Here is a 12,480-nt window from a genome sequence, read left to right as displayed (position 1 = left end):
GGATATTTTATTTTCTAATTTGTGTTTCCGTGTTTGACTTAATCTGATAAATTAAAGTCTGCCTGAATCATTAGCCACACATATGTCCAGCACACATATGTGAAGCACATAGATCTAGCACAGTAAAGATTTTGTGAGAAATCATAACTTCAAATACCTATTAACAACTAAAGGAATTTTATTAAAATATTTTTAAAAATTTGGTTGTTCTGAATCAGGTTTTTATTTTCTGCAACTTTCATACTTAAGTATTATATTAAGGAACATATTTGAAAGTAAGCTCTATTTATTTATACTCTGAACAATTGAATGTTATTTCCAGAGATCTGTTCTAGAGTCCTCACAAAAGAAATGTACAAGGTCCTAGAGACCAATCAGTTTTACCTGCTAGTAATAAGTTTTATTTTTCAGGACCCTAAAACAACGAAAATGTGTGCTTATATTAATCACTTTAAGTAACCTAATCATATCTAATTTTTCATAAACACCTGGGTTTGTCTTTTTACCTAATTCAATATGAAACAAATGTGCCCAGTAACCAGAGGATGAGTGGATCTAAAGATCTTATGATACCCATCCTTATAATATCTGAGAGTCCTGACTGCAGGGTGAAGGCTATGCGAACACTTAGCTCAACACTCTGAGTTCCATGTTACTAGCTTCAGCTCAGACAGCCTTGTTTCTCAGTGGGCTACAGGTCTATAGTGTTTATGTCACATAACCTTCTCCATCTGGTAACTTGGGGATTTTCTTTTACATTTAAAACCCAGATTATTTTCAGTTTTAAGTTTTTAAAGACGTGAGGCAAAATAATGCTTCATCATGACATTTTCATACAATGTTCTTAGATGCTGTATCTGATGGAGACCTTCAAATTCTTCACTTCTCAGCTACATTCAGGCAGGCCTCACCTAATGAGAAAATCTAAAATACTTTCTCATTTATCATTAATGTTTCCAGTAGCTGAGGTTTTCGTCATAAAATTACACACACACACACACATGCAAATGCATATGTATTATTTACTTTGGTTTATCCTACTATTTAGTTATAAATATATTTGTATATATTGTGCACATGTGACAGCCACCTGGATTTATGATACACCAATTCAATAAGAAAGATGACTTATAGAAAAATAATATATAAGGCAGAAAGATGTGTAAATTATAAATTCAATTCAATGTGGCGATGCTGTACTAGAGAAAATGAATATTGCTATGGAAACATAGAAAGGATTTTATCTAAGCAGCTTGCTGAGCTGGAACTTGAGTGTTTCTAAAGCAGCACCATCATTCCCTCGTTTATCTTTCCCAATTCACTGCATTAACAGTGATGCTCTCAAATTCACATTTGTAGCCATAAACCATCGGATGGATTTTTTTTAAACACTGCTTTTATATTAAGCTAAAAAATGCTGTTTATTACCAAATGAAATTGTATGCTTTATTTAGAGAGAAAACTATATGTAACATGAAATATGATTAAAACTATTTAAAAATTACAACTTTAAATAATTATGATGAACATTACTGCACAATTCTACCCTTGAAAGCATAACAGAACTAATTTTAATTTGGATTTGCTGCTTTTATATCAAAACACTTTGAAAATATAAAGATTCATAACTAATATACATGATAGGGTACTAATATATTTTTACATTATTTTAATTAATAATAAAAACACCTATCAACACTGAGGTTATGGTTATTTAAATTGTTTTCTTCATGCTCTGTATATTTTAAAAAACAATATATAATTTTTATATAAATTTCAACTATTTTCTCATTCACTCATCTATATTTATCAAGCAACTACATGAGCTTTCTTCCTGAGTGGTAAATACAAAAATTAATAAAAGAGAATACCCTTTATTTTAGTGGAGTTAATGTTTTTAGGAAGAGAAGAGACATGCAGACATAGACAAGTAACTAAGATCATGGACTATCAATCCATATAGATATCAAATTCAAGTTCACAGCCTACGGACTTTGGGAATGAGGGGCTGGAGAGATGACTCAGCTGTTAACAGCAATTATTGTTTATGCAGAGGACCTGGGTTTGTCTACCAGAACATAACACTTTACAATTGTTCTTAACTGCTTTTCAAAGGGCTCAGTCTCTCTCTGATGGCACAACACTCATATACATAAAAAAAATAACATACAAATCTTTAAAAAGAGAGAGAGAGAAGAGACAACAACACATACAAACAATACGTTAGTAAGATGATAAAATGTAGAGGAATTTTAATCCGGCAACATGGCTGCTCTGGCAAGAGATCATAGCAAAAGACCTTTTATGTCTGTTTAATGTAGCTGGAATGACTGGAACATGCCACACACTTTTAGTCTGGCTGGAGTACAAACTATTAATCTTTATTATTATTATGAGGATGTTGTTGTTGTTATTGTTGTTCTACTAATTTATTTATTTTTATTGATTATTTTGTTTACTTACATTTCAAATGTTATTTCTTTTCCCAGTTTACCCTCCACAAACTCCTATCGCATCCCCCCTCCCCTTGCTACTATGAGGGTGCTCCCTCCCCCATCTACCCCTCCCACTTCACTGCCCTAGCATTCCCCTACATTGAGGCATGGAGCCTTCACAGGATCAAAGGTGTCCTCATCCACTGATGCCAGAGAAGGCAATCCTCTACTACATATCCAGCTGGAGACATGTGTCCCCTCATCTGTATGCTTTGGTTTGTGGTTTAGTCCTTGGGATCTCTGGGGGGTCTGGTTGGTTGATGATACTGTTGTTCATTGTACAGGGTTACAAACCCCTTCATCTCCTTCAGTCCTTTCCCATTGGAGTCCTGTGCTCACTCTGATCTGTATTGGTTAGGCTCTGGCAGAGTCTCTCAGGAGACAGGTATAAGAGGCTCCTCTTATCAAGCACTTCTTGGCATCAGCAATAGTGTCTGGGTTTGAGTTTGCAAATGGGATGGGTCCCCAGATGGGGCAGTCTCTGGATGGCCTTCCCATTCAGGCTCTGCTCCATTCTTTGTCCATGTATTTCCTTTAGATAGGAGAAAGTCCAGGTTAATATTTTTGAGATGGATGGGTGGCCCCATCCCTCAATCCTGCCTAACCACTGGATCTTATACAATGAAGGTAGAGTTTGCGGAAGCAGCCATGTTTGAAAGTGATGACTGCTTGAGGATCTGAGAAAGTGACAAGTCAGAGAAAGGTTTAAGCAAATGAATCAGAGACAATATACCCCCAAACTCTCACAAAAACAGCACAGGAAGGAGAGGCTACTTAATAGAAGAGCACATGATAGGAAGGAGGTGAGGCAGTTTTACTGGTATAGTTTTACAGAGACAGGTTGTAGGTGAAGACAGAATAAACTGGAGAAAGAAAAGGAGACAGAAGTTTAGAACAGATTGCAGATGTTAGTTTGAGGCCAAGCAGAGCAATTCAGTGAGAAGCTGAGAGAAGTCAATTTGAATCAGTCAACTTGGAGAGGAGTCAGAGAGAACTTGAGTTGAAACAGCCTGCCAGCATTCAGAGGGAACTGGAAGGGGTACATTTATTCTGCAGTAAGTCTCTGAGTCAACGGTTTCATCTGGTAAATAAAAGATATTTTTACACAAAAGTATTATCATTGCTAAGGTAAAGAAAACAATGGGTACTAATGTTATGAAGCTATTCTTAATTTATTGAATTATTGTTATTAGTAACTACTCATTCTTACTTTTCATGTCAATTTACCAACATTCTCCATTGAAAAGCATTTTAATCAAATGAGAGAAATAAAAATAAGAGGCTTATTTTGGAGGAGAAACTTTCAATGTAGAGAAAGCAAGCATCTGGCAATTAGAGTATCTACAATATTGCTAATATTTAGGGGAAAATAAGAGAGCCAGAGTGATCTACACTGACATAGGGAGAAAAAGGTGAGAGTTGAATATGACCAACATATTCCAAGTAACATTATGTGTTTCTCTATGTTTTCTATGAATATTGCACAAATATACATATCAATGAACACATTTATGTAAATGTACACATATGTAGTAACCAATTAATCCTATAAACATTTCTTTTCTCCTAATCTCCATGTAATGTAAGCCATTTCTCTGACAATGACAGAACCCAGGATAAACTGCAAAGGCTTTCCTATCAAACAGGTGTTAATTCTAGCCCTGGTTTTATCACTAGGAACAACTATACAAAATTGCCCTTCTATGACTCAATTTCCTCTCTAGCAGGTTTTATCTTATTGCGTTATCTGTTGTATTATTGGCTTCATCTCTTAGTAAGCACCTACCATTAACCACTTTAATATTCTCATTGATACTATCATCACTGTTTCATCATTACTCACTCAGTATCTCCCATCATCCTCACACAGAAACAGGCTCCAGTTACATAGGGAGAGAGGCAGGTTTTGCAATGAGCTTGTTACTTTCTTGATTATGCCTAATTTGAATTATTTATACAATACAACATCCACATGGTCTATTTATATGACTGTACTATACTTTAATCTCAACTTGAAAATCCTGTAGCACTTGATAGCTTTACTATTAATTTTTCTCTGGTCAGCTGCTAGTATTATTTCAGTTTACAGCTTGCTTTTGTAGTTGCCTTTAACCTTCTTAAAAAAAAAAAAAAAAAGAAAGAAAAGAAAAAACACCACTCTGGAAGAGTTATTATTAAATTGGCTTTTTATATTATAGGCACTCAATCAGTTTTGTTGATTTAATGTTTGACCAAAAGATAATATGTTCCTTTGTTTGAAAACAATGTTCTGACTGGGGTTACTGTGTGAACAAAAGAACAACTTGCAGGATATTTAATTTATGGTGACATTTAAAATGTATACTGGAAAATAAAATGCTACAATTTTGTACATTACTTCTTCATCTGGCCTGATGAGAGAGGTGGTAGGCAAGCTGTTGGCGATGATATAAAGCCTTAAAAAACCTGCTGGAAAAATTGTAGAAAACAAAGTGCAAACCAGGAATGGCATGGCAGGAACATAGGTCTGGTTGCCAGAACTACTGTAAAGTAATCAAAGTCTCCCATTAACCTCAATGAGATCGCTAGCACTTACTCCAGGTGCCTACAAAGCACTAGGCTGGCTGTTGGCATGCCTGAAACCCAGCTGCCACAGTAAGTACACTGCTTTCCTTTGCTGGCTTAACTGTAGGGTTTTCCTGCAGCTTAAATTCCAAGGCAGTATCTACATGAATACTTTATATTGGTATTGACAAAGAGCTTTGAAACTTTCCCAGAACAAAGCTTAAAATTTTCTTTAGCACTTGAAAATTTACTGGTAAAATACAGGCTTAATGATCAATTTGTCCTATTCTTTGGGTTTTATTGAAAAATAATAAAATGTAATGGTTGATAAAATCAAAGTTGAAAGTTTTAGGAATATAAAATTAGTATCAGAATATTCTCAAGAGACATTAAGCATAAAATAGTTTATATAATCCTGAGACTTTGTTTTCAAATATTTTATAATTAAAAATTACAGATTGTATACCATGTATATTTATTTTAGTTGACATACATTTTACAATATTATTTTTGTAAAACTTTGTATTATACAACAAGTGCATTAGTCTCTTATTTAGTTAATATTTAAATGGATGGTAACTTATTTGGTTAATTATTATTATGGGACTAGTTTAAATTAAATAATCCTTAAGTGTAGCCACATTTTAATATCATTTAATATCATTTGGTGATATATATATATATATATATATGAATGAAAGTTTAATAGAGTATTAGAAAAGAACTGCAAGAACTTCTGATTTGTTTTCTCAATGACAAGTGACATATAAACATATTTGTTTTCTTTATGTCATCCTATCTGACAAGTGACTTATAGAATGACTCATGTTAAACCAGCTAGGCATACATTAAGAAACCGACTTCATTCCTATACTGCTGATTGTGACACAGTGGCATATTTATTTAGAAGCATGGAGGGAAACAATAGTTCAGTACCTAGAGTGGAATGTCAGACTTGTTAGTAGTTACTTTAATATGTCATAAAGAACAGATATTACAGATAGTGTCTGGAAGCCAGAGATGATGATACTAGAAACAAATGTGTGTGGTGCAGGTGGTGTACTCTTATGTCCAGTTGCTAGTAACTATTGGCAATTATTGAAAAGATTATATATGCACATATTTTGTGCACATATGTGTTGATGATATGGATATGCTTTTTTTCTTTTTTTTTTCCTTTACTTTATTTGAGACAGGGTCTCCCTGTGAAGCCCTGGTTGGCTTGGAACTCACTATGTAGAGTAGGCTGACTTCAAACTCCCAGAGATTTGCCTGTATGTTTGTATCTTTTGAGTTCTATAATTAAAACATTGTACCACCATGTCTAGCTGTTCATTTCTAAATATAGAATTAAATCCTGTCTGGATATTTGATACTCATGCACCAGGCATTTTGTGTAGCTATTTCTTTTGAATTGAGCCAATCCATCCTGGACAGAAGAGAAGCTCATCTGACCCAAGAAGCTAATGAAAGTTACAAGGCTCAGTGGGAACAGAAAGTTTAAAAACTCATTAGGATGTTCCCACAAATTACAGATGTTGCCAGAACAGTTTAGATTAATTATGCCATTGTAGGGTTCTTCCATGTTCAGAATAATTTTACTACTGTCAATTGTTTTGATCTTCATATAGACTTTGGACTCACAGCCTAGGAAGCTTATAAATATGTTGTAAATCATATTTTTGTGTACTGCTTCCTCTGAAAGAATAAAGAAGTAACATTGGAATTGTATTCTCAACAGATTTTTGTTACTATAAGACGAGGATAACTCACCATTTAACATTTTCTAAATATAAACAAGATGATAACTTTTTTTGATAAGTAAATCTTTTTTAATTTTTTTGATAAGTAAATCTTAGTTTTAGAATTAGGTACTTGAAAACTTATGTTTCCTGGGTTTAAGCAATGTATTATGCAGAGGTGCTTTTAAATAGCTCAGAAACTGAAGGGACATTGTCCCATTCATTTTATAAGACCAGTTACTTGATACCCAAAATGCAAAGAAAGAGAATCACAGAATAATTTCTCTAGTGAACATTGCTGAAAAAACACTTAGTAAAATACTTGTAAACAAAATCCAAGAATACTCCTAAAAATAATCCACCTTGATCAAGTAGGTTTAATTTGAGTGATACAGTGATGATTCGACATAAGAAAGTCAGTCAATATAATCTACCATATAAGCAAAATGAATAACAAAAAACATTAAAGGTGAAAAGAACTTTGAAAAACATCCAACACATCATTATGATAAATTTTCTGGAACAATTAGGCATAAAAAGATATACCTAGTCTTTAAAAAAAGGCATTTAGTGGAGTCCCATAGCCAAGATAAATTCAAATAGAGAGAAATCCAATACAATTCCATTAAACTCAGGAACAAGACAAGGCTGTCTACTCTTTCCATACCTGATAAAGTCATAGTTAGAGCAATAAGACAACAGAAGGATATCAATGGGTTATAAATTAGGAAAAAATAAGTGAAAGAATATTTATTTGCAGATGACATAATAGTATACATAAAAAGATTCTACAATAAGACTCATACAGCTGATAAACACTTTCAGAAAAGTAGATGGATACAAAATTAACTCTGAAAAAAATTTCTTGAGATATCGCTAACCAATACTGTAAGAGGCATGCATGATAAAATTGTCAAGATATTGAATAAAGAATTTGAAGAAGATAGCATGTTCTCCAGTGGAAAGATCTGCCACGATGTGTAGAGCCAATCTTGTAAAAATTGCAATCCCACAAAAAGCAATCTACAGATTGAATGAACTTACCATCAAAATCCCAACACATTTCTTCACAGATCTTGAAATAGCAGTTCTCAACTTTACATAGAAATGCACACAAAACAAAAACAAACAAATGAACAGACCAACAAAACAGGATAGCTAAAACAGCCCTGAACAATAAAATAACTGCTAGAGTTGTCACTTTCCCCAATTTCCATTTATTCTATAAAGTTTTGTTAATTAAACAGCTTTGTATTGGGGAAAGAAATGACACTACAATCAATAGAATCAAATTGAAGACCAAGACATAAATCTGCACACTATGATCATTGTATTTTGGGTAAAGAATCTAGAAATACACATTGGTGAAATAACAGCATCCTAAACAAATTCAAGTCAAGTCAAACTGGATGGCTGCATGTAGAAGAAATCAAATTCATCCACTCTGTGCAAAAAAAAAAATCAAAGGATCAAAGACCCCAACATAAAACCTGATATATTGAACATAATATAAAAGAAAATTGGGAATAATCATAAACTCATTAGCACATAAAAACCTTTCTGAACACATCATCATTAGCACAGAATAAATTGGACCTCAGGAAACTGAGAAGCTTTGCACAGCAAAAGACAATATCATTCCAACCAAATGGAGGTCTGCAAAAAGGGAAAAGATTGTTACCACCTATACATTAGATGGATGACTAACATCCAAGAAGGTAGAGATTAAGCAAAACAAATAACAATCACAAAAATGGGTAAAGTGCTAAACACTGAATTCTAAATAGAGTAAATTCAAGTGTCTGAGAAACAAGTCAATGTTCAACATCCTTAATCATCAGAGAAATGCTAATCAAAGTTCCTTTGAGATTTAATTGTATACTTGTCAGAATGGCTATGATCAACAAAACAAGTGACAGTTCATGCTGGTGAGGTTTTGGGGTAAGAATTTCAATGGCCTATGGAAATTCACACTTACACAGTCACTATGGAATTCAGTGTGTGTCTTCCTATGGATGATGGAAATCAATCTACCTCAAAATATTGCCATACCTCTCTGGAGCAGAGATGCAGTGGTTGCTTTTCCTCCCACAAGGACACTTGTTCAGTTATCTTCATTGTTGCTTAATTCATAATGGTCAGAAATTGTAAACAATGTAAATATCCCTCAATGTAATAATGAATAAGGAAAATGAGGTAAGCTTTATGATTGAGTAATATTCAGCTGTTACAAAAAAGAGAGATCATGAAAATTTTAGAAAATACATGTAATTAGAAAACAGAAAACAAAAAAGAAAACAACAACATCAACAAAAAACTCCTGAGTGAGATATCCCAGACTCAAAGATATGAATATTTACTTATATGTCAATATTAGCTGCAAAACCAATAACATCCAAGCTGCAACCTATAGAACCACAGATAGGAGGTATAGAGTAAGTGACTAAAGGTAACAGATAGGTTTTTCACAAGAAAGGGAAATAGAATATGGGTGGAGGTCGGGAACTGGAATGACAGATTGAGTGAGGATAGGAATGGAGAGAGGTCTTTGTGAGGAAGTACAGGGAGATACAGCTAAAATTAAGGACCATTTTAGCGATAGAATAAAAACACAGTAAAAGTATAAAAATATAGAAACTGATTAAAGATAATCTGAACAATATTGTCAAACAACGGAGGAGATATGATCCTTTCTCTTTTTTTTTCTCATTTTTTATTGGTTGTTTTATTTATTTACCTTTCAAATGTTATCCTCCTTCCCAGTTTTCTCTCCACAAGTCCCCTCTCCCTCCTCCCTTCTCTCTTCCTCTATGAGGGTACTCCCCCACCTGCCCACCCACTTCTGCCTCAGCACTCTAGCATTCCCCTATCCTGGATCATCATACCTCCACAGGACCACGGGGCTTCCCTCTAAGTGATGCCAGATAAGGCAATTCCCTGCTACATATCCAGCTGTTGCCATGGGTCTCCCACTATGAACTCTTTGGTTGGTAGCTTAAATGGATATTTTTTTTAGTGACCAAGCAAAGCTTTTGTTCATGGGATCAGGGATCAGGTTACATCTAATTTAGTTGTTGGCCAAAGGAATCACTCAGTTAACCCCAGCCTATTAACAAGAATATGGACAGTTTCATTATGGAAGACAATGCCTACACAGTTCATTAAAAATGTAGATGTAGTGTCAGTGCCTAAATAGAGCCTTCACTAAGTCCCAAGGTATTTGATACAGAAAGGTACTCTCTATGCTTTTAAATGAAAATTATAGACACTAATCCAGTCACAACCCCTTTATTTACAATGATATCATGACTACAAGATAATCCAGGGCGATGGGATAGAGAATTGAAACAATAACTGCATTGACCAATTCTATGAGATAGAACCTAATCTTGACCTGCTGTGCTCAATCAAGAGCCTGAGAGTAGATATCCTATGTACTTAGGGTAAAACCTAATACTACTAGACTATTAATAATGTAGTGATAAAACAACTCCTAATGATACCTTGCTATACTCACAGAGCAGAGCCTTGTCCAGAGAGAGGCTTCCTTCTCCAGCACATGGAAAGAAACATATAGACCCACAGCCACACATTACACATAGTGTGAGACCTTGGAACACTCAGCCCTAAATGGTATGTCTCCTTCAAATGCCTCCTCTTTGTTCCTCAGGAACCCAGGGGAAGAAAAGGAAAAAAAGATGTAAGAGACTGAGGAGATAGAGGACACCAATTAAACAAACCCCTCTAAATTAACATGAGCAAAGCTCTTATTATCTCACAGCAACTAAGGCAGCATACACAAAGCCTGCATTGATATGCACCAATTCAATGAATGGATGAATAAATGAAAATATAGTCCTTAATGAAAAGGTTAACAATAAACTATCACTTATACCTGGCACTAGAGGGAAAACCACTTTTCTCCAATAGAGGGAGTCTGGGTACATAAATCACTCTAGTAGTTGACTGATATAGATTTGGAATCCTCAGCTTCTGTTATTTTGTTCTTTGGTTTGGTTTTTGTGTGTGTGTGTGTGTGTGTGTGTGTTTATTTAGTTATTTGATGTTTTTTGTTGTTTTATTTCTTTTTGATGTGCTTTTATTTTGTTTTCTTGGATCTTGGAGGTTTTGTTTTTGTATTGCTTTTTTCTTTCATTTTTGTGAAATAACTTAAAATTTAATGGGTAAGGGGCAGAGGATCTGGTGAGAGCTGGGAGATAAGAAGAATATGATCAAAATTTATTTGAATTTTAAAGTTGTCTTAAATAATAAAAGATATATTGATAAAATGCAAAAATGCATAAGTTAATTAATATTTAAAATATATTTACAGAAAAAAATGTTTGCTATATACTGGCTTAGTAATCTGTGTTATTATAAATATAAATCTGACTGAGAATAATAGTGGGTCAGAGTGATAAGAAATCTGCAATACTGAATGCTAGAAGGAATACGGAATGAAACAAAATAAAATTATAAATGCTATTGAAGGGAAACACAGCTGAAATTGGGGTGGGGGTGGCATTCATTGGAGGTTGTGTAGAAACCTAGAGCAGAGGGAACATCCTGGAATCTAAGAGGGTGATTCTAATGAGGATTCCTTGTAATGAAGGGTATGGAGTTGAACTGATCATCTTTTGTAGTTACATGAGTTTTCCAGTGATATAACTTCATTTGGTTGAGTTGTTGGCCAACCAAATCCCTTGTATATCTTTAAACAACCCAAGCCAATGCTAATATAAAGGATGCCCTCTGAAAACTGACAATATAATCCCATTACCAAGGGCAATATTCACATAGCTCATTGAATATAGAGAAATTGATCAAGTGCCAGCATGTAGCCTTCACCCCGATGTCTTTTTGGTGTGAGAAGTTCCTCTGCAGGCTACAGAAAGACAAACCTTGACACAACCACAACATTTGACCTACAGTCTGTGAAACCCAACCACAAAACTTTAAGCTATTATCTACCCTGCCTGCTGAGGCAATGGTCTGCTGAAGCAATGGTGGCTTAAAACTTATGGGAGTAGCCAACCAGTATCTGCTTTATCTTTTGGCCTATGGCACAACAGGGAGCCAATGTTCTACACTTCCTGGATGGTCAGGAACTGACTGAATAATGCAGGCACTTAAGGTAGCACCAAACAAGAGTGGCTACAAAAAAACCATAAAAACCAATGAAATGATTCTGCCTTATTTAGGTTTTCAAATACTGTGAAGACAAAAAGTGACCATGGTAACTCTCATAAAGAATAAACAAATTCATTGGGGTTGGCTTAAGATTTCAGAAGTTAGTCCATTATCCTTATGGTGACAAAGCGTGGCAACATACAGCCAGTCTTGGTTCTTTAGAAGGCAAGTGTTTATATCTTGATCCACAGGCAGCAGAAACATACTTTGCTACATGGTGCACTACAAGGAACATTCCATGAGCATTTCCAAAGCCTCTGTCCACTATGACATACTTCTTCTGACAGGTCACACCTATTCCATGGAGACCACATCTCTCAATATTGATACTCCCTATGGACCAATCGTTCAAACACATGAATCTATGAGGGCCAAACCTATTCAAACCACCACAAATTTTAATGATATTTTTATAACTGTGGATTGTCTAGTTATTGTCAGAGAGGTTTCCTCTGGTAGCATATGGGAGTGAGTACAGAGACCTAAGCTAGACATTTTGCGGAGAGAGA

This window comes from Mus caroli, chromosome 12 (assembly GCF_900094665.2).
Source record: "Mus caroli chromosome 12, CAROLI_EIJ_v1.1, whole genome shotgun sequence".
Classification (NCBI taxonomy): Eukaryota; Metazoa; Chordata; class Mammalia; order Rodentia; family Muridae; genus Mus; species Mus caroli.
Note: the sequence above shows the minus strand (reverse complement) of the source record.